This window comes from Papio anubis, chromosome 7 (assembly GCF_008728515.1).
Source record: "Papio anubis isolate 15944 chromosome 7, Panubis1.0, whole genome shotgun sequence".
NCBI classification, from domain to species: Eukaryota; Metazoa; Chordata; class Mammalia; order Primates; family Cercopithecidae; genus Papio; species Papio anubis.
Window position 1 is genome coordinate 150,569,760 of NC_044982.1, and position 23,815 is coordinate 150,593,574.

The window sequence follows — 23,815 nt, forward strand, 5'->3', positions numbered from 1 at the left end:
CAATATGTACACTTTAGCTGGGATTCGTGTTTGGCAAGTATAACAGGATTATATTTCAAGATTCTGAGGAATGTGTGGAATTGTGAGAGATTAATTTACATTCAGTGTGGTTATGGTATTACAATTGTTTATTATACTGTAATCATCTGAAAATTGTAAATCAAAGAGTGGCATATAAGAGGGAGTCTTCAAATTGTTCATGGAAAATAAGTGTTATAAAAAGCAATGCATGGATTTCAAACATTTTTTTTGCACCAAAATAAACTTGTACTAACTTGTAACATGTCCAAACAGGATCTAGTTTGAGGTATGAAGAAGGATAAGACATCAATTGAAAGAGCACCTATTAGAGCAACATAAATTCTGCTAAAATTGAAGCAAGAACAAACATCAAATTTATGGTGAAGGTTGGGTAGAGGAGTGATGAAATCATTGATGCTCTACAGAAAGTTTCTGGGGCCAATGCCCCAAAGAAATCAGCAGTTTACAAACATACTACTCATTTTAAGAAAGGATGAGATGATGTTGAAAATGAAGTCTACAGCAGCAGCCTATCAACATCAATTTGTGAGGAAAAAAATTAATCTTCCTTATGCCCTGATTGAAGAGGACTGATGAATACTGGTAGGAACAATAGCCACTTGATTCAGTGTATACAATTCTGACTGAAAAGTTAAAGTTAAGCAAACTTTCCACTTGATAGGTACCCAAATTATTGTGTCCAGAGCTGCTGCAGACAAGAACAAAGTTTTAAATGGAAAGTTTAAACAAGTGGAATACAGATCCTGAAGACTTTCTTGGAAAATTGTAACAGGATAAAACACAGCTTTATCAGTACAATCCTGAAGACAAAGTACAATCAAAGCAATGGCTACCAAGAGGTGGAAGTGGCTCAGTTAAAGCAAACGTGGACTGGTCAAGAGCAAAGATCATGGCAACAGTTTTTGAGATGCTGAAAACATTTTGTTTGTTGACTTTCTGGAGGGCCAAAGAATGATAACATCTACTTATTATGACATTGTTTTGAGAAATTTAGCCAAAGTTTTAGCAGAAAAACACCCAGGAATGTTTCACTATAGAGTCCTCCACCATGACAATGCTTCTGCTCATTCTTCTCATCGAACAAGGGCAGTTTTGCAAGAGTTTTGATGGGAAATCATTAGGCATTCATCTTACAGTCCTGGCTTGGCTCCTTTTGACTTCTTTTTGTTTCCTAATGTTAAAAACTCCGTAAAGGGCACTCATTTTTCTTCAGTTAATCATGTAAAAAAGACTGCATCAACATAGTTAAATTCCCATTTCTCTGAGTTCTTTTTTAATCTTTTAAAATTTCTTTTATTATTATACTTTAAGTTATGGGATATATGTGCAGAATGTGCAGGTTTGTCACATAGGTACACACATGCCATGGTGGCTTGCTGCACCCATCAACCCGTCGTCTACGTTAGGTATTTCTCCTAATGCTATCCCTCCCCTTGCCCCTGACCCCCTGACAGGCCCTGGTATGTGATTTTTCCCTCCCTGTGCCCTTACGTTTTCATTGTTCAATTCCCACTTATGAGTGAAAACATGCGGGGTTTGGTTTTCTGTTCCTGTGTTAGTTTGCTGAGAATGATGGTTTCTACCTTCATCCATGTCCTTGCAAAAGACGTGAACTCATCCTTTTTTCTGGCTGCATAGTGCTCCATGGAGTATATGTGCCACATTTTCTTTATCCAGTCTATCTTTGATGGGCATTTGGGTTGGTTCCAAGTCTTTGCTATTGTGAATAGTGCTGCAATAAACATATGTGTGCCTGTGTCTTTATAGTAGAATGATTTATAATCCTTTGGGTATATACCCAGTAATGGGATTGCTGGGTCGAAAGGTATTTCTAGTTCTAGATCCTTGAGGAATGGCCGCACTGTCTTCCACAATGGTTGAACTAATTTACACCCCCACCAACAGTGTAAAAGAGTTCCTATTTCTTCACATTCCCTCTAGCATCTCTTGTTTCCTGACTTTTTAATGATCGCCATTCCCCAGTACTCTCAGTTCTTTAGGGATGAACCAAATGGCTGGTATCATCACTTACAACAGTGTTTTAAACTTGGAGCTTCTGTTGAAAAAAAAGTTTATGTATTTTACTTTTATCTTTTAATTCCATTTCCCACGAACTTTTTGAAGTCTCTTCTCATAATGACTACATAAAAGTTGATTAGAATCCTTCATTGTCCATCCATGCTAGGCAGTATTTTTCGTGTAAAGATTTTAAAGCACATTGCAAATGATGGCGTCCTTTTCTTACTGATAGATTGACCAAGGTACCAAACCAGGTGCCTATGTCAGGTTATGTTTAGAGAATAGAGAAGTTGGGATTTTTTCCCCTCATTTCTTCTCTCCCTCACTTCAGCTTTGATTATATTCATCATTGTTCTTCTCCCATGACGTTTGCTCTAGATAACAGGTTGTTTTGAATGGTACTATCTTATTAGAGGTTTTATTCTGGTGGAATAAGGAGATTTTCACACATAAAAAATGATGCTTCTTGCGTTTAGTAGCTAAGTTTCGGATCCTACTAACAGAATGATTATAGTCAATAAATATGGAAAGTAGCCTGATAATGAAAGGAAGAAATATTAAAATTTGTATCTTTAAGGCTACTTATGATAAATTAAATGTCTTTCTCTGACAAAATAATTTAAATATTGCTTTATTACTGCAGGCCACACACTCTGTTATTATAATAATTCTGTGAGTTTTCACATGTGCATGTTGCTCCAACGGCCCTGCATATTTTCTTTTTTATGCCTGAAACCAAATTAATTACTTTGTTTAATTTCATGAACATGCCAAGCTGCAGTTATGAATAGCTAGTAATATCAAGTGTTTACATAGAGAGTATGAGATGTTCCAATAAATATCTACCCAATTACCAAACAGCTGAGGGCAATATTGTTTCCAGGTAAGCCGGACAAATTATATGTTTGCTATATTTAACAGAAAATGAAGCAATTGCAAAGTCAGCACTGAAGTTTTGTTAAAATATGATGAAGCCCATAATGTCAAATTAAACTTTATTAACAAACCAATTTGCAAATACAATATTGTATAAGACAATGTGTTTTTAAAGCCAAAAAATCTCAGTGAAAACACAGATGCATCTTGAGTATCCAATGTACTGTCGATTTAGATATTTTTTGACACACCTTCATGAGGTGAAGAGAAATAATTGTGGGGGGAGGCAGTTCAGCTGCATATTGTACTTTTATAGGTTTGTTAGCCTAGAAAAAGATATAACCATATTTTTCAAATACAAATTAAAACAACAACAACAACAACAACAAATTTTTGTATCAGTGCTCTAGCATTTGCATAGTTCATATTTTTGTATAAGTTATCTTATTTGATCCTTAGGCAAGACCCTGGAGGAAGTTGGTATAATTAATGTTTCCCAAAAACAATTTTTATTTTACAAATGAGAGAATTAATGTTGTTAGAATTCGGATGAGGGTGAGGGTGATCAGGGTGAAGGTTAGAGTGTATTAAGGCTAAAATTAGGTTGAGCCTCTCTTGTTGAATGACCTGCACTAGAATTCTCTCCACGCAGTGGATGTATATCTGTTTTGGTTGGAGGTGACTAAGGGGATACAGGACCATCTGGAGCTTCAGGTTGTGTCCCTTATTGGGCATTGAGCTCTGAAGCCTGAATTTAATCCTGAATTATAGCTGTCTCTTGTGAGACTCTAGTTCTAGTATTCAGTCAGGACAGAAGAAGGAAAATATATGAACAGTCATAGGCTTGGGTCTGTGGTTAATATTCCATAGTTGAGGAGAGTCTCCACCGGCCACTCTCCCTGGTCCTCCACCTCCCTTCATCTTCACAGGATCTTGTCTTATGTATCTTCTCTTTTGGCATCGGTTTTACTTAGTCCTTTAAGTTTAACTGCTGGGGGTAAACAACTTTGTTTGCTTACAATCACTTTCCCTGCTCATCTGCTTTGATTTCTGACTGAAGGGACCAAAATAAAGAGACCCCAAATACTAAGACCCTGGTCACTGTGTCTGCTGAGATATTGAAATCTTTGGAGGAAGCTTCTAATCTTGAGAATTCTCAGATGTTTCCCAGAGTTGCCTACTGATTCCTTTGCTAATTTTTTTCCTTTTCAAATTTGAAGCTGTTAGTGAGGTTTTCCTTGACTTGCCTTCTTTTTCTGGCATTACCTCCAGGATGTACGAGTGGGGTTGAGAATGGCAACAACCCTCTAGGAAATGTTTGGTATTTTGCTCTGCCTTTTCTGTTAAATCTTTTCAGTAAAGGGTTGAACACCTTTACCTTTTTTTTTTTCAGCCCAGAGGTCTTTTATTTTATTTTATTTTTTTAACATCTGTTATGCCAGGAATTCATAGGGAATAGATTCCAGCAGCTCAGGCTCCTTCCCATTGGTTCTCACAAAGTGTGCTTCTCTGGGTGGAGCAGGCTGGCGCATCAGTTGAACCCAGGTACCTTTCTCTTTGGCTTCTTTCTTTTTCTGATCATTTTCCTTCACGCGTTTCAGGAAGCTATCTCAGCTCTTAGAGTGCTTAATGTGCTTAATACGCACATTAATTCTCTTGGCAAGAATCTTGCCCTTAACTTGTTTGTTTACAACAATGCCAGCAGCATGCTGGGGAACATTGTAGACTCTTCCAGTTTTGCCATGGTAACACTTGTGGGGCATTCCTTTTTGTCTACGATATCACCTTTCTTACAGATTCGCATATACGTGGCCAAAGGAACAACTCCATGTTTTCTAAAAGGCCTAGAGAACATATATCGGGTGCCTCTCCTCTTTCCCTTTGTGTTCCTCATTTTGGCGAATTACTGGAAGATGGCGGTTCCGGCCGAAAGGCGAACACCTTTACATTTAGTTACTCTTGGTGGTTGCTCCATTCACTTTAGAAAGTGTAATTGGTCGCTTTGTTGGATATTGGAGAAAAGACATTCTGTACTCTGATTTCACTCTGCTCATTTTCCTAAAAAGTCCTCTCAAATCTTTTTAACTGCGGTTAATTATCAAAACACAACATACACGCTTGTATAATGCATTTATAGTTTTCATATGAGAAAGTGGTTTTCTGTGAATATTATCTCTTCTAAAATGACTTTAATGGATGAATGCCTCTGACTGAGGCAGTGGCTGACCCTTTTTGGAATGTGATTTATAAGCTTGTATTTCACTGAACTTCTTAAATGACATTTCACACTATTGACCATTTCTCCTGTGAAACTCTATTTGTTGGCTTCAACTAAACGTTTCTGAGTCAATTTTGATTGTTCTTGTTTCTTCTGGGTTTCTTCACGAGAACCTCTTCCTTTGTCTAGCCTTTAAACTCCGTTTTTCCCAGAGGTTTGTCCTGGCACACTGCCCTTTTCAGAAAATATGTACTACTGGCATAATCTGCTATATTACATATGGGAATAAAAAGAGATCAGTAGGTGAGGGGGAAGTTAGATGCTTAGGTGTGGTCATGTTGAATGTAAGGTACCTATGACATTTTAAAGGAGAGACTGTACTATAGGCCTTTAGAGATATGAGTCAGGATTAAACAAGAAGTCTATGCTAGAAATTTAGATACAGAAATAGTCTAGGAGCCAACTGAATATCAAAGCTTGCCTTCTTATCTACTGTGTATCTTCATTTTTTTTTTTTTTTTTTTGAGATGGAGTCTCTGTTGCCCAGGCTGAAGTGCAGTGGCATGATCTTGGCTCATTGCAATCTCTGCCTCCTGGGTTCAAGCGATTCTCCTGCCTCAACCTCTCAAGTAGCTGGAACTACAGGTGCACACCACCATGCCTGGCTAATTTTTGTATTCTTAGTAGGGATGGGATTTCACCTTGTTAGCTGGGATGGTCTCAACCTCCTGACCTCGTGATCCACCTGCCTGGGCCTCCCACAGTGTTGGGATTACAGGCGTGAGCCATCGCGTTGGTCTCTTCATTCATTTAATGTCAGAGCTCTAGCACTATAACCCAGCACCTACTACACAGTCATCTGAAAGTCCCAGACAAACTCAAATACAGACATATCCCAATAATATCCCAAGCTTTATTGGTCGTTCTCCTCTCTCCTGCCTTCTCTACTTTCTGTATTTGTATTCCTCTATTTAGTAAATCATATCACTCTAAGCCCTTTGACCTAAGTTTCTTGGGAGTCGTCTTAGACTTCCTTCTTTTCCTCATCATCTATAATTTGTCAATGGTCAAGAATTATAGATTCTACCTACTGAATAGTATCGTGTTTTAATCCATCCACTGTGTTTTGGTTACAATACTTTCTGCGGCAAGTAAAAGCTGCTTAAATATCAAGGACTCTTGTCATTACGCATAAAAAAGATTCTGGAGTTAGGTTGTTTCCAGGGTTACTTCAGCAGTTGAAACTATTAGAACTCTGGGATGGCTTTTCTACAGCTTCTTTGATCTTCTGCTTCAGCAGTATAGCAATGTAGCAACAAGGATCACTGTCTTCCTTAACAAAATCCAGAAGCCAAAAGGATAGGGTTCTTTCTCGAATTCCTCAATCTTCCTATCAGGGTGGAAAATCTTTCCTAGGGATACCCTTCCTCCCACTACCATCAGCAGCCTCTCCGCAGGTTCCTTGGTAAGGACTGGGTCTCATAGTCACTCAGACTCTTTGTCTATCTGGCTTTGTAGGCTTCCTCAGTGGAGGCAGGCTGTGCCAGGAAAGAAGCAGAATGGGAAAATGTCTGTCTGTCATTTCTCCATTTTCCCTCCAAGTTTCTTCGCTGTTGCAGGACTGAAGACTTTTATGTCTGGCCTAGACTAATAAACTCTTGAATTATCTCCCTGCTGCCCCATCACCAACAAAGCCTACTGGAGTGAGCTTTCCGAAACACATCACAAATATTAACAAAAATGTTATTCCTTTTAATTTTCTATTTCAACCATTTTCATATTTGATAAAGAATTTTTAAATAAGTGAAATCCACATTAATTCATTAGGAAAGAGAAATTCAGAAACTGAATCCACAGTTAAGGATGTCATCTAAATACTATGAATAAGAAGCTACAACTTTTGAGAGTCTGAGGGATGATGGAAGAAGCATTGCTTGGAATAGCATCTCTCTTCCTTGGCCAACAGAAAATGTACAGGTGGGCTGCTCACTCCTGGGACACTGAAGGCGTGACTGCCTCCCAGTTTTTTGAACATAAATCTAGTCACTATATTTTACAAGCAAATAATGTGGACACCTAATATATTTTCATAATGGGTACATCTGAGAAGTTGCAACTTATATTTTTAATAAAATCATAAATTCACAGAGGGATTTGTGCTTTAAAGTAACATTACTTTGATTCTTTTATTTAAAAAAGGATCTCTTGTAATGTAAACAAGCTCAGATTCAAGAAAAATTGCTTTCTGAAATCAAGGAACATCTGGATTATATATTCTTAATAGAAGTTCAATGAAATATAGAAATGTGACAAGCAAGCTTTTATGCAAATAAAGAAGCTTGCAAAATAACATGAACATTTTTGTCTGAGAATCTCTTGAAAAAATGATGATAGCCTTGTTTTTGCACTTTTTATGTCACGAAGAGGTCATTTCAGCATCGTACTTTATTTAGAGACTTAACAATTATTCTTGAGTTAACTAAAAATAACTAATAATAATGTTAATGGCATAGTTAGAATATTTATGCATGGCTGATAATATTTTGGAGTGAATACACATGATTACATCTGTATATAATATTAGTAGGAAATTTTTTTTTGCAGAAATAGGATCATAATGTTCACATTGTTCTACATCTTGCTTTTTCACTGACAATATATCATGAATATTCTATTACATTTTCTACTATATTATATAACATGTTAACTTTTTGCAGAAAATTAATTTTTTGGTTGTGTCTTAAGGTTAATATTAAAATTAATATTCTTTCCTAAAGCATCCACACTAACAACTATGCAAAGACTAACAGTGGGAGTAACTCTTTTGGGCTTTTACATATATTTTATAAAGCTGAAGTATATAATTTATGTTATAAATGTATCCAGGATGGAAAAGGGGCAAGTGTGGGCAGTGTAGGAAAAGAAATCAAGGAAGAGGCTGGTCCTTCCTCATTCAGTGACTGATGCCTTCCTCCTTCCTCCCAAACTCTCAGTTTCAACCTTCCAGTCAGTGCTTGTGGTGGCTGGGAAAGTTCTACAAAGGCGGACTGGACGCTCAGGCTCACATCTCAAATATGGCTTGTGGGTGTTGTTATCCTCTCTGGAGCCTGGCTCAGGGGAGAACACATAAAGAAAGCCGTCCGAGACACAGCTTGGCTCATAGTAAACACTCAATAAATAAATACATACATACATATTATTATTATTTTTGAGGATGTTCTGGCCCTAGAATCTTACCATACATAAACCTGGGGCCCACATCCAAATATTCTAATTGTATTAATTTGGGTAGGGGCCCAGGCATCAGTGTTTGCTTCTAATATGCCTCCAACATTGAGAAGCAGTGATCTCTGAAACAGGGCATCCCGTGAGCTAGCTTTCACTGCAGACTTATATGGTTGCCGGGCAGTGTTCTTCACGATTCACACACTCCTTCAGTTCTCAGAGCAATCTGCCATAGGGTTTATTATCCTCACTGTTATGACGATGAGGAAACTGAAGCACAGAGACAGTAAGTAGCTTGCCCAATGCCACATAGCTGGCAAATTGCTGAGTTAGGATTTGAAGCCCAAATTGGAGAATTCAGTAAAATAGAATATCCAGCAACAAGAGAAGAATGCTGAAAGCTTCCTCACATTTTCAACTATAGGAAGAACTTGGAGTCATTAGATGGAATGACCAGTGAAGGGTCAGTAAGGAGACTGAAGGCTAGAGAGAAACAGATGCTGCCACGTATCAAGATCTTGTTAGCTTAAGAGGTAAAACTTTAGCCTTCACTCTAACTGGGTTGTGAGTTAAAGAGAGCTCTGGTAACTCCCTGACGTAGCAGTTTCAGATTTTGCAGTCTGCTAAGTACCCAAATGAGTAAAAGAGAATGTGCTTACCAGTGTGTTAGACATATGGATTTCTCTAAAGTGCTTATTATTTTAAATTTCCCCAAGTCAACTTTCTTTGAGTTGACTATTGTTTATAGTCACTGCTTTAATTTTTTAATGAAAACATTGATTTAGATAGGAAGTCTTTAAACTTTTAGTTCATGTCTAGGCTAACTCTTGACAGTGCTACAAAATAATATAGTTGCCTCAAATTACAGGTGTTTTCTATAGAGTATGCCACATAAGTCAAAGATATTTAAATTTTCACAATAGTGACAGAAGAGTCACCACTGAATTCTGATATTTCCCAACCTATTAACTTAGACAACAGAAATGAGTTTGTTGGAGGGGGAAAGCATACTAAACTTTAGGGAAGACTATAGAAAGGGTACGTTTTAGGAGACGGTGTCCTTTCAGGACAGGTAAAGCTAAGGGGGAACCTTGAAGAATGAGAGGGGAAGAAATCCCTAAAGTTGGAAGATACCACCAAGACTGCAAGCGCTAGCCAAACAGGGTGTGGCAGGGAAATACGGTAATACATTCCACCAAGACTGCAAGTGCTAGCCAAACAGGGTGTGGCAGGGAAATACGGTAATACATTTCCTCTGCTTCAGTAGTTTGTGTGCTTAACCAGTAAGTATTGTTGTGAGTTTTCCGTGATGTGTAATCACTAGAACCTTAGAGATGATTGAGTTTTGTAAACACTAACTGCTCAAAGCTTACGGAATAATTCGTGCGAAACTCTAATTTTCTTACTTGAGAAGTACTGTAAATTAGGAAGAGTGAAGTGATGAGAAACTAAATGAAATCCAAGTCCCTCAGTTATTTTACATTCATTTGTTGATGATTTCAGTCCCTCAAAACTGTGATGCCTATTATTCAGTCTTCTAAAATTTGACAATTCTCTGGTCTAGTGTGAACTACTCAAACACTCAAGTTATTAAGAGTATACCTGAAACCACAACTGGGCATAGATTTCACCATATAAGTTGCAGAAATGTTAAATGCCTTTATAAGTCTGTGAAAGCAGAAGTTGGATGTTCTGAAAATTTTAAGCCCTTTGTTATTACTTTAAGTGTATTTGAATATTGAATATATTTTACTCACTATCCTTAAATTAGAAAAATTTTTGAAAGCTGAATTTCTTAATTTATATTATTTTCCTAGGAATTATTTCTGTTTTTGAAGGCAAAATGCCAATTTGAGAAAATAAAAATCATAAATGGTTGTAAGAATAAAGCTCATGAATAAAAACAAAATTTATTCTCATTTAAGACAAGGCCATTTGGATGAAGGTGGTCTAAGTACACTTCCCAACTTCTTTTCCATCCTTTTCCCCTTACATCAGTGAAGTCTGAAGGATAGACTGAACTATTCTCCTCTTAGGGGAAGCTGAGCAAGACAGGGCCTCAATCTCTGTGGCAAAAACAAGGATAATGTGAGCTGCGCTGCAGTCTATATAATTTTTAATTTTACAGTACCACATTAAAACAGGTCAAAATAGGCCAGGCACAGTGGCTCACGCCTGTAATCCTAGCACTTTGGGAGGCTGAGGTGGGTGGATTGCCTGAGCTCAGGAGTTTAAGACCAGACTGGGCAACACAGTGAAACTCCATTTCTACTAAAATCCAAAAATTAGCAGGGCGTGGCCATGTGCGCTTGTAGTCCCAGCTACTAGGGAGGCTGAGGCAGAAGAATTGCTTGAACCCGGGAGGCAGAAGTTGCAGTGAGCCGAGATCATGCCACTTCACTCCAGCCTGGGCAGCAGAGCGAGACTCTGTCTCAAAAAAAAAAAAAAGATAAAAATAAGGAACGAACATTAATCTCAGTAATTCAATATTTACATAATTTTAAAAAAATTTACTTAGCTTAATATGTCAAAAATATTTTAGCACATACTCAATATGAAAACATTAAGAAGATAGTTTACTGTTTTTGTACTATTCCTTTAAAATTTGGTGTGTATTTTACACTTATAAGACATCTCATGCCAGTCTAGCTATATTTCAGGTGCTTGATGATCATACATAGCGAATGGCTACCATATCGGTGAGGCTTCATAGTATCATTAAGAAAAAACTTAGGGACCAGTGTAAAAGTTGAAGGCTTGCCTTTGTTCAGGATTTAGGGGAAGATCCTAGACTTCAAGGTATCTGGCAAAGGGCACATCTGTTGGCTTACTGTGTTCAACGTGGAAAAGCTCCTAGATCTGTTAACTTTGGACCTTTGAAAGAGGACCACAGCAGTATGCTGAAGCATTTCTAGGTCTTGCGGCTAGACCCGCGCGGTGGCTTACGCCAGTAATCCCAGCACTCTGGGAGGCTGAGGAGTGTGGATCACGAGGTCAGGAGATCGAGACCGTCCAGGCTCAATGGTGAAACCCTGTCTCTACTAAAAATACAAAAAAAAGAAAACCAAAATTAGCTGGGACTGGTGGCGGGCGCCTGTAGTCCCAGCTACTCAGGAGGCTGAGGCAGGAGAATGGCCTGAACCCAGGAGGCGGAGCTTGCAGTGAGCCAAGATAGCGCCACTAAACTCCAGCCTGGGCCACAGAGCGAGACTCTGTCTAAAAAAAAAAAAAAAAAAACGGATGATGAAGATGCCCCTGAGAGTAGAGGGCACTCTTCCAAGTGTCAGCAGAAGGATGACATTTTACCAGTTTATGCTGCTAGTCCACAAAAAGAGAAACTTCTGTCCTACTAGAACTAGTCAGATTAACTCTCTGTGAGAGAGACAAACAGCCTGACCTATAGTAACAATGAAAGAAGACACAGCCCTGTATAGACACAGATAAAGCATAACTAATTTTTCAAGACTAAGTCACATGATGGAGAAGACCACATCAAAAAAACTAGAATAGAAAGAGTACTACCAAATTAGAACTAATGAAAAAGATGGAGAGAAATTAAAGAAAAAACTAATGGCTCTCAAGGAGATACATTTAGAATAGAAAAAGGATTTTTCAGAATTGTCATGGTCAACTTTGGCTGCTATGACAAAATACACGACTAGGTGGCTTAAACAATAGACACATCTCACGGATCTGGAGGCTCAGAAGTCCAAGATCAAGGTCCAGATTTGGTTCTTGGCGAAGGCAGTCTCCTGTGTTTACAGAGAGTTGCCTTCTTTCTCTATCCTCCGTTGGTGGAGAGAAGCAACTCTGGTATCTCTTTCTTCTCTTACAAGGGCAGTCATCCATCTCATCATGGGGGCTCTAACCTCATGACCTCATCTAAATCTAATTACTTCCCAAAGGCACTGCCTACTACAGGTCAAGAGCAGCTGATCTGTAGCCAGCTTACAGACTTGAACCGGGTTGTTGTAAGTCAGTAAGATTTTATAGGTTAGGCAGCATCTTTACAGCAAAAATATGACTAATGCAAAATAATTCCACAAATAATTGAGGAAAATCTCCTGAGCTGAAGAAAAACTTCAATATTTAAATTGAAAGGATTCCTTTAGTTCCAAAGAGTATTAATGAAAACAAACTTACAACTAAATATATCCTTGCGAAATTTTAAGAATAAATTGTGAAGAAAAGAGAATCAGTCTGTTATAAACATTCTTAATTTGTTTTATAAAGAGAAGATCATAAATTTTAAAGAAAACAGAAAAAAAAAGAACTGCTAAGCAGAGATTCTTTACCTATCTAAGACATTTATCTGTCAGGGTAAGAGAAAGTCAAGGCATCGGAATATAGACCACTCAGTCACCTATTTAAGTAAAGATTTTGAGGAAGCCTTCCAATTTTTGTTAATGGAATCAGATTATTTGATGATAATGGGAAATAAAGAAAAGAGGAAAAGTGGTAACAAATCTTGCAATAATTAAGACTTAGTAGGTGGTTAAAAATTAACTGGGAATTTATTACATAAAGTAAGAATTAATTCAACCATAGAGAAACTCCAGAAGAGATAATATAATAATAACTTAAAATTAAAACTTATAGCGTACCTAAGCAAAATTCTGTGGCAAGAAGAAGCATTGTAAAAGCCCCTTCTCAGTGGGGGAAATGGAGAATTGGGGAATAAGAGACTTTAATAGTCTCTTTCAGTGGTAGAGATAAAAGGTGAGGAAGCAGTGAACAAGCAAGCACGACAGTTATTAACTAATGTTGATATATTAATCAAGTATATTTTAAAATTATCATTATTAGGAATCACTAGTGAAATCAATAAGCACAATTTAATTTCCAGATTACCTGGAGAGGAAGGGAAAGGGGGAAGATAAACAGAAAGTAATGCCAGCAAAACTTATGAAAAGGGAATAGAAGAAACAACAATAATTTATAATAAATATTAAACATAAAATGAGATTAAAAGAAAAAATCCATCATTCCTATAAATGCAAATGGGCTAAATGTCTGGCCATATGCTAAGTGCTATTAAAGAATAATCTCTCTCCTTCTCTTTTGCTTAGTACTTTTAATTGTTTGGCATAGGATGTAATTTAAAACTTTAAAATTAGAAGTGATCAAAAAATGTTATTTTTTGTATTTAGTTATGGAAAATAGCCTTTGGATTTTAGATTCTGTTATTACTTTAGATTCTGTTATTTCTTTAATATCTTCTCACTGAGGAAGCCATATATGGTTTTCTTTCTCCAAATGTTTAGTTATTAAACTGGGTGTTAGAGATATATAGCAAAATGACCATTTAAACTTAGTGTTACCCAGATACTAAAAATGTGAGTTTTTTTTTCTCAAAATCCTACTAAAAACTCTCTTTCAATTTTATAGTGACTAATTACCAAGCTGCTCCTTTTCTCATCCCATGAAGAGTTGACTGTTTTTGAATGGCTATTATAAGGATGTCCTTATTTATGTTTTTAACATGTTCATGGCTCATTAGATAAACCACTGGAAAATTATTTACTTTATCCTTGTATTGAGTGAAGAGGTATTCCATTTTTTAAAAAGGGGCAGGGGAGTATAAGGAAGAACAGGAAGGCTATTTTTTTTAAAGAATGTATCTGAGATATAATGTATTATAAGACTTTACTTACATTAATGAAGTTAGATGTTCAAAGTCCAGTCATGATCATTCTGCCAAAAAAACACATGTTCTCTTATGTTCATTGCAGTGTTATTCACAATAGCAAAGACATGGAATCAACCTAGGTGCCCATCAATGGTGAATGGGTAAAGAATATTTGGTACATGGAACACTATGCAGCAATAATAAAGAATGACACCATGTCCTTTGCAGCAACATGGATGCAATTGGAGGCCATCATTCCAAGCAAATTAACGCATGTTCTCACTCATAAGTAGGAGCTAACCAATGGGTACTCATGGACATAATGAAGGCAGCAATAGACTCTGGGGAGTACTAGAGTGGGTAGGGAGCAAGGGGAGCAAGGGTTAAAAAACCAACTATTGGGTACTATGCTCAGGACTTGGGTACTGGGATCATCATACCCCAAACCTTAGCATCCCACAATATACCCAGGTAATGAACCCACACATGTACCCCCAAATCTAAAATAAGAGTTGAAATTATGTTCAAAAAGTCCAGTTATAGTTTGTAAATTTTCCTCATTATTGAACTTTACAAAACAAATTTCTGTGGAAAAGAAGAGAATTAAGAAGTGACCACTGAGCAGTGGTAAATAGCAACCAGCTTCATATGAGTATCTTCATTTCAGTTCGTATATTACAGCTTGAAACTTAAGACTAAATCAGTCTTTTTTCTTTTCTTTTCTTTTTTTGAGACAGGGTCTTGCTATGTTGCCTAGGCTGGTTTCAAACTCCTGGGCACAAGCGATTCTCCTGCCTCAGCCTCCAGAATAGATGGGACTACAGGTGTGCACCACCATGCAGGGCCTATCTTAAATCAGCCTTGTCTTTTCAGTGCACTTGACTCACACTTCCACTTTTGAAATCAATCTTTTTTCCTCTACCTCTTCTTTTTTTCCCCCTTAAATCTTAAAGAAAATTTTCTAACAATTTTCAAAATTGATGCCCAGGTTTATAAATTGCTCATGAGGAAGCATTTTCAAAGGGAGAAGCGAAACCAAGCTAACCTCTTTCCAGTTGCTTAAAACCATTGTTTCTGGGGTCTCCAATATCTGTTTATTTCTATAATCACAAAGGGTCAAAATCTATTATCTCATTCCCACTTCGCTCTGATTTTCAGAACACAACACCTGAGTCTTTGATTTTTTTTTTCCCCTTGCCATTTGCCACACAAAGAATTATACAGCTCAATAAAACGAAAGACTCAGCACTGTGTGCTTCATCCAAGCGGCTGAAGGGATTTTGAGATAGGTTAATGGTTCTGATTGTTTTCTCCTATTGATTTTTAGGATGATTATATTTTATTTATGGGGTGAAAAACTTAGACTTGTATGTGAACTGCCTTGAGAGTAAACTAGGCCTCTTTCAGATTGAAGAATTTTATGTGAATTTGTAATGATTTGTAGAAAATCTAAAAAGGGGAAAATGATGACAACTAACAATTTCATTTTAAGAGAAGATTATGTCTTTAGAGAGCCTATCTGGTATACGGGGTTGAATTAGTTTAATTGAACTGACCATTTTTATTTTATTTATTTAATTAATTTATTTGTTACTATTATTATTCTTTTTTATTTGAGATGGAGTCTCACTCTTGTCACCCAGGCTGGAGTGCAATGGCACAATCTCAGTTCACTGCAACCGCCATCTCACGGGTTCAAGTGATTTTCCTGCCTCAGCCTCCTGAGTAGGTGGGATTACAGGTTTCTGCCAACATGCCCAGCTAATTTTGTACTTTTAATAGAGACAGTTTCACCATGTTGGCAAGGCTGGTCTCGTGCTCCTGACCTCAGTTGATCCACCTGCCTCAGCCTCCCAAAGTGCTGGGATTACAGGTGTTAGCCACTGCACCTGGCAGAACTGACCATTTTTAGTAGCTGACAAAAGCAGAAACAAAAGGTGGTCCTTTTTGGCTCTAGTCTGAAGAAAGATCAGAAGAGCGGACCATCCAGGTTGTAGTGGTATGGGAGTGCAAAAGAAAGAAAGCTACTGAATCTTAGGTCAACTCCTTGCTGCTTGACTTCTGAGATTCCTTACAGCCTTCTGAAAGGCTGTGCTGATGCCCCTGACATTAAGGGAGGATGGCTCCCTTTCTGAAATCCTGACATAAATGCATTTTTCTCTTTGCAGTGCTGGCTTGAATTCTTTGGATCTATTTCAAGTGGAGCAGATGACTAATCGTCCCCTTCTGCTAGTAGATAATGGGTTGTCTATAAAACCTTGCTTTTGTGTGGTTACCTTATTGTGAAGTTCATGTCTTTTGAGGAACATTCGCAACTGAAAGGCAAGGAAAATGTCCACTCCAGAGTGTAGTAAAGCTGACAGGGGAAAAAAAAAACCACATTAAATGACTTGGCTCTGTTGTTTTTTAGTTTCCTGAGAGAAAGTGGCCTTGACCCCCATGCGTTACTGCTTTTGAGATTCTAACAGCAGATGGTACGAAATGACAGTTGGTGAAGACAACTGAAGGTGTTTCTAACATTGCAGGGTTGTGCAGGTGACTTTAAAAACAAAGGATTTGGAAGTGATAAAAAGTGGAGACTGGCAGGAGAGATGGTAATAAAGCCACTAGCTACTTGAGGCAATGTCTCCCCCCCTTTTTTTTATTGCATGATTGCAAATTAAAGCGGGAAAAAAATTAACCCCAGGCAGAAAAGAATATTCAGCTCTTACCTCAGTGGTTTTAGAACAACAACAACAACAAAACCCTAGTCTTTGGTTTTTAGATTAGATTTTTTCTTTTGCCTGCTGGTTGCCATACAAAGAGATATAGCTCAATAAAATGAAAGATCCACAGCACTGTGTTGCATATCAAGAGCCTGGAGGGATTCTGAGCCAGGTTAATGGATATGATGGTTTTCCCTTCATTGATTTTTAAGATGATTATATTTTATTTATAGGCAAGAAAATCATAGTTAATCTTAGATTTATTGAAAACTTATTGCAAGGCTGCACGAATTGATAACAATAACAGTACATTTAGGGCAACAAAACTAGACTTGTCTTTAATCCCTTAAGTGCTGATGTGCAGGGAACCTATTGACTTGAAATTAAATGTGCTCTAACCCACAACTGAATGCAGGTGGGGAAGAGTTATATTTTTCTGGCTGCTCTGAAAGATTTCATTACACAAAGCTTTGGTACACCTGAGGTGTTTCTTTTGTAAAAATGATGTGAAAAATCTAAGAGCTGAGAGCTCAGGAGTATCAGCATGTGGCTCTCTGGAGGCTTTAAGAACTGGTTTCCAAGTCAGCCAGTCATTTGTCAGCTAAAAAGCCTACTGGTCAACCAGAATTGTGTCCAGAGGTTTGAATCTTAAACAAGGATGTGTGCATTCTAAGATGCAGAAAAAGCTCAAAACATTAGCTTATGATAACTCAGAATTCCACTGGCTTAGTGATTATAATTTGTTTTTGTGTTCTAAATGAGTTCAGGGACCTTTTGTATTTGGAGTGAATGAATCCCTGTTCACCAAACAGGGGCAGTACGTTTGAATAATAAAGATAGAACACTGGGTCTTTGTCTCTCTCAGGATTGAATAATTGTCAATATAGTCACATTATATCTGTGGCTCTGAAACGCCAGCTAGAGGGCCTCAATATGCGGTACTCATATGAAGTGAAGGGGCCAAAAACATATTCTCCAGCAATTTAGACAAACTTTTCCAGAGAATTGAATGTCTGTGGAGAGAAAGAAAAGAAAATATTTAAAATGACCTGTAGAGTCAAGAAGCTTTGACCATTGCAGTCACCCAAAATAATAATGTGTCATTGTTTTACGGTATTTTAATGTTCACTTTTACTAAAAGTGCCATATTAACTCATACTGTAGCTAATATGGGTGGTTCGAGTGCACTATTTCCTGTAAAACAAATGTTCATTTTTCAGTTATGCTATGGTCTTATTTTCCAGAAATCTTGACTTGAATGCTTAGTCACTTTCTGTTAAATGCAGTGACAGAATATAAAATGAACTTACCACCAAAATTGTTGGGTATACAGATATTTCCAGCAAGGGCAAACCAACATTCTAAAATGAATGCTAGAAATCGTTGACTTTCTGTGTCTGAATCCAGGACATATTCAAAGGAAGGAGTCAGAGAAACAAAATAGTTATGCAATGAATGAGGTTTCCTTTTTTACTTAATTATTCTGTGTTGAGTTCAATTATCCATATTACTTGAAGCTCTATATTTGGAAGGAAAAGAGAAACTAGAATAAGGATGTTTCCAAAGTTGAACCTCAGGTTCACAAAATTCTGGATAAAACGGGAGACGTTTTTCTATAGCTGACTATCAATCAGTAAAGTTTTATACTTACTTAAGTACATGTAGCATTTTCCTGCTAGGAAAATGGAGAAACTGAAATAAATCTTCAGGCTGGCCATAAAGACAAAAATATGGAGATAAGATATTTGAAAATCCCAGGAAGAAATTTGATTTCAGTAAAGAAAGAGATTTAAAATGAAGCAAGAGATGAACCATACCTTTTACCCAAATAATCTCTGTCCAGAATTTTTGAACACAAACACAATTTCTGTTATTCTCTCTATTTGACTTTATTTTTCTTGGCCCCATCTTGAATTATCAACAAGTTGTCCAGAAAATTGAAAAACGCAACTCTGGTGAACATTTTGTATGAGTCAGGACAATAAAGAACATGAAGATTCTTCGATGAGAAACCTATTTTCTCAAAACTTGTGGTTTACTTTGTAATATTTGTGAAATAATAATAATCATGTTTTATCAAAATGTGTGGTGCTTCTCTGATCAGAAATTCTCATGTAGATATTTTAACTTATCTTCATCTTAAATCTACTACAAATTCTTTCTGAAATATGGAATTATTATAGAAACGAGAAAGAGGCATTGTGTTTAGATTTTCTTTTAACAATATTTTTCTGATGTCAAAAATATAGATATTTATTGTCAAAAGTTTAAACAAAAAGAAAAAAAAGCCATTACTTCTGACTCTCTTTTCTAAAGGTTAATTCCTGTTAACATACAAACACATGGTTAGAATTACACATGCTGTTTAGTTACCTTTTTTTAGTTTTTGTTTTTTTCACACAACCATATATAATGAGAAATCTCCTTTTAAACAACCAATGTAGTTCTTTCAAATGGTTTAACTTTAAAAAATAATAGCATATCATATTCTTAGTCTTTTTGGCTAAATCATATTTCTGTTAAATTTTGCTGTTTTCCATTTTCATTTCCATTTATTTCTGGAGATGAGATTCAACTAGACCAGAACGGGGTAGGGCATATTGATTAAGGTTCCATTTATGATCTTTAAGTTTTATTTCTGTTTTGATCTCCTTTCTCAGCCTCACCACACAAGATTTTTGTCTGTACGTATTTTGTATACTTACTGAATTTAATAAAATTAGTTTGTGAGTAAAATGCTATGAAGATGTTGACACAACACATTAATATTTCAAGAAGAAAAAACATATTTAAGGTCTGATATAATACTCTAATAAATTTCTGATAAAATGCTATTCTGTCCTTGATTCTTATACAGTTAAACAATACCTCGCTCTTATTAATTTAGTATAATCAAGGATTATAATCACTAAAATCATCATTAGTATTCAAGACAATCAACTGAAAAGGTCAGGATTTCTAAGAACCCCTGCAAATGATATAAAATTGCTTTCCTATATGCCAGAAACAACCACTTAGAAATCATAATGGAAAAAAATCTTTCAATTTATAATGACATCGATTATATAAAATACATGAGAATAATCTTAACAAGAGTAACTCGTGGTTGGTTTACCCTTTGAGCAAATTCTGTTTTTACTTCCCGCTGATTCTGACTTCAAAGCAGGACTCAGTGGGTATTCATAGTCTCTTCATAGGAAAGATACTCCTCAAAGTATTCAGAAACTCTGTAGAATTTACTAAAGATGTCATTGACTTTTGGCTGGAAGGTTTACATGGCTTTTTCTGCAAGAACATCCCCTCAGTATTGTCTCCCCTTGTCTGCCTCTCTTTTTGGTAATCTATAATTAAATCAGAGAGGTCCTCCTTTGACCCTTTTTCCACGCAGCCTTTAATCATGGAAACTAATAGGGCATGCAAATGGCCAAGATCACGTATATATGAACAGTTCATAGAAACAGTAGGGAAAGCATTGTTTCTAAAACACAACTGGAGAAGGATATAAACATAAAAACACGAGTAGGAAATACAGAGCTAATAAACTTAAAAAATTCAACCTTAAAAAAGAATTATAAGTTAAAGAAATAATAAAACATCACTTTCACTTAACAAATTTGCAATTTTTTAAAATAAGATGAACATGTGTGTTAGGTTTTTGTGAGGTATCACTTGTACTCTCAGTGGTCGTCGAAATTGTTAGAATTCCAACAAGAAATTTGACAATATTATCAAGAGTCTAAAGCGTAGCCAATTTTCTTGATTTAGTTCAGAACTTCATCATCTCAGTTGAAACGTCCTCCTAATTAATCTCCTTGACAACAGCTTAAATCTTACCACACCAGAGAGAATTCTTCCCAAGAAATAAACCTGATTATGCCAAGCTCCCGGGTGGGTCCCCAATCCCTAGTTAGTGACGTTGTTGTGTCCCTTATGCAAACACATGCAGGTCATTCATAGACAACCAGCAATAGATATTGTTTATTGGACAATTATATTTTAGAAAGTTTTCTAGGTGCTTCTGAGTTTACCTCAGTTAATACTCATAACAATCCAGTGGAGTAGGTACAATTGTCCCCATTTTACATATGAGACACGAGGTAGTTAACTAACTTTCTCAAGGTCATCCAGTCAGTTTGAATCCAGAGTCTGAGCTTTAATCTCTATGCTATAAAAGGATACCTAACCTTCACCTCACCTACCAGTTTCCCTGAGCATGCTACCCTTCATCCACATGAATATTCCTCCCATTCCCTAAACGCAATTGGCTCCTTGATACTTTAGGCATACGTTAGTTATTTTGCCTAGGATTCCTGTACTCAGCCAACCACTGATACAACTTATCCTGAAAATCCAGCGCTAACATACTCATCACACTGTATTGTTAATCATTTTTATACTGGTTATGGCAGAAACTCTTATTTGTCTTCCCCTTTTTAATGAAAATCCTCAGGTTTCCTTGTGGTTAGGTGTGGCCCTGTTTCTAAGTTCTCTCCAGTGTTCTTTGTAGTTGTGGGAGGTAGAGAAGAAAGTTCCTTGAATGTGGGGTGGGGAAGGGTGTTCTTTCTGACAAAAATCCCCTTCAGAGCTCCAGCAGCCAGATTGTGACCTTGAGGATTAAAGATCATGAAGGCAAAAGATCAAAGAAGTCTGAGTCCTTGGTGGCTTCAGAAGCCACCATGCCAGCCTGGGGCTGCTCGCCTGTGTATGTATACCGGTTATGAGTAACTGTATGCAATTCCTAAGTAACATATTTATAAAAGCTAGAAACAAAATTTTTACTTAGTATTATTATTATTATTATTATTATTATTATTATTATTATTTTTGGCATATCTAATGCCTGGATCACAGTCTCTAGTATGGAGTAAGAGGCCCTTCTGAAAATGTTTGTTAAATACATGTAACTTTTTATACAAGGAAAGTGTAAGTAATATTATCATGAAAGGCAACATAAGTAAACACTGGGGATTTGTGACAAATTTTTCTTTTTATCCAGACCTGTAATCAAGTTCAAGAAGCTCTCTTTCACATCACAAGCTAAGACAGCAATATAAACGTATACTTTCATTTTTATAATCCATTTCCTACCAAGTTTTTGGTGTTTGGGGTAAAATGGAGAATCGGGATGATGTTGGGCTTGATTCAGGTTAAGAAAGTCCTTACCTCTGAGCATTATGCTGAGGCTTGTGTGAAAGTGGGATTTATCCGTGAATGATCTTGATGATTGTTTTAGCAGTCTAATATAACTTATTTTGAATTTTATATGTTCTTTTTTGCTTTAAAAATACATGCTGCATCCACGGAGGGATTGTGTCAGATAATCTGGATAGCATTGAACAAAACTCTTTACTTTTGAAGTGCTTAGTTAATATTTAGATGAAGGTGCCAAATTGCTTCCTTTTTTATGCTGTTTACAGAACTCAAGAAGAAAACATGAGGTTATTTATTGCCCAAGTCGAGTGCCCAAATAACCGATTAATAAATAAGAGATTACACAAATAAAAATAAGAATGCTATTTTTAAATGTAATATCCTGAAACATACCTGATTACATACTTACGATCCTAGATTGATGGAATCAATAAAATCTGAGAAGCATTTTATTTCCACATTGGATGTATGTAGCAAACCCTAAGCGAACGTTTTAAGAGGCTGATGGGGTATGACCAGTTTCACTTTCTCTCTTGGGTTCTCCCACAGAGATAGTGTGACAAAAATAGACACTCCGACTCGGATTTTTATTCATAATTCTATGATCTTTGTGCATTTGAGGGAATTTATTGCTTACTTCAGTAAGCCCATCTGATTTACCTTTTTAATAAGAAATGATTACAGGAACATTTAGCTGAGATGCTCACTGCCTATTCTATTGAGACATGCTGTTTTTTTTTTTTTCCTTTTTTCTAGGTTCACCCTTTCCCTATCCCACCAGTAAATCTATCAAGGGCTTTCAGTTGTAGGTTATTCTTCCCTGGTCTTTCTCGAATCTCTTTAACCTCATAAAAATACTAAGAAGAAATTCAGGCCAGGAGCGAAATTATTTTATTTTTCTCTTCTTTGATGCCTCGTATATTACCTTTAACTATAAACCTTTAAAGTCATCATTTTTGAGCTGTAAAAATCTCTTTGTCTTGATAATAATGGCTAACCTTAGAGAATGTGGAGATCTTGCTTTATTTTTCCAGTGTAAACTGGAAAAATGACACATAGAGCTTTTGTCATGAATTATGGCTGGAGACAGGTATTAGTCTATTCTCATGCTGTTAATGAAGACATGGTAATTTATAAAGGAAAGAGGTTTGATTGATTCACAGTTCAGCATGACTGGGGAGGCCTCAGGAAACTTAAAATCATGGTAGAAGAGGAAGCAAACATGTCCTTCTTCACATGGTGACAGCAGAAAGAATGAGAACCAAGCAAAGGAAGGAGCCCCTTATAAAACCATCAGATCTGTGAGAACTCACTATCACTAGAATAACAAGGGGGAAACTGCCCTCAAGATCCAATCACCTCTCACTGGGTCCCTCCATGACATGTGGGGATTATGAGAAGTACAATTCAAAATGAGACTTGGGTGGGGACACAGCCAAACCCGATTGATTATATCTTGATTATATTGATTAAATATATTATTTAATTATATTGATTAAATCTTGATCGAAGTGATTAATCCTGACTAAACCAAGATATAATCAGGGTTTTTAGTTGCTACATAAATCGGGCAGTTAGCTCTATTCATGAATTTGAGATCCTTCTCGAGAAGAAGGATAAAATTATAGATTGTTAAATTTTACTTTATTTCTGTTAATTCTCTGGCTTTAATATAGATTTACAGTATTTCTTTTTTTTTTTTTTTAATTTTTTAGTGATAAGAAGCTCTGTGGCTCTGTCAGAATGGCAACCTCCCCTGGAAAGTCAAGTCATCTTTACTTGTTTATTCAATTTCTTCTCATTTCCATAGCTCCTCATTTCTTCTAGAAACTTTGCCATACTCACCTTCCTTTTCTAAATGCTTATGAATTGCTTTCTTCATCACATTAAATTTTGTTATGCTACCAATATCTTTGACTGTCTAGGTATCTACCTATCTATTCATGTATC

General features: G+C 36.6%; 1 long non-coding RNA gene across 2 annotated transcripts; it reads right to left on the minus strand.

The window, feature by feature from the left end:
- Window positions 1-5,884: 5,884 nt before the first annotated feature.
- On the minus strand, window positions 5,885-22,508 carry LOC103885739. 2 transcript variants are annotated; one of them, XR_649012.4, is made up of 5 exons: window positions 18,366-22,508; window positions 18,025-18,233; window positions 16,286-17,727; window positions 14,035-14,074; window positions 5,885-8,262 (listed from the first exon to the last, which is right to left on the minus strand). It is a non-coding gene; the product is annotated as an uncharacterized LOC103885739 (long non-coding RNA). The 2 variants fall into 2 exon arrangements; XR_649011.4 differs by having other exon boundaries at window positions 18,025-22,508.
- Between the last annotated feature and the right edge of the window lie 1,307 nt (window positions 22,509-23,815).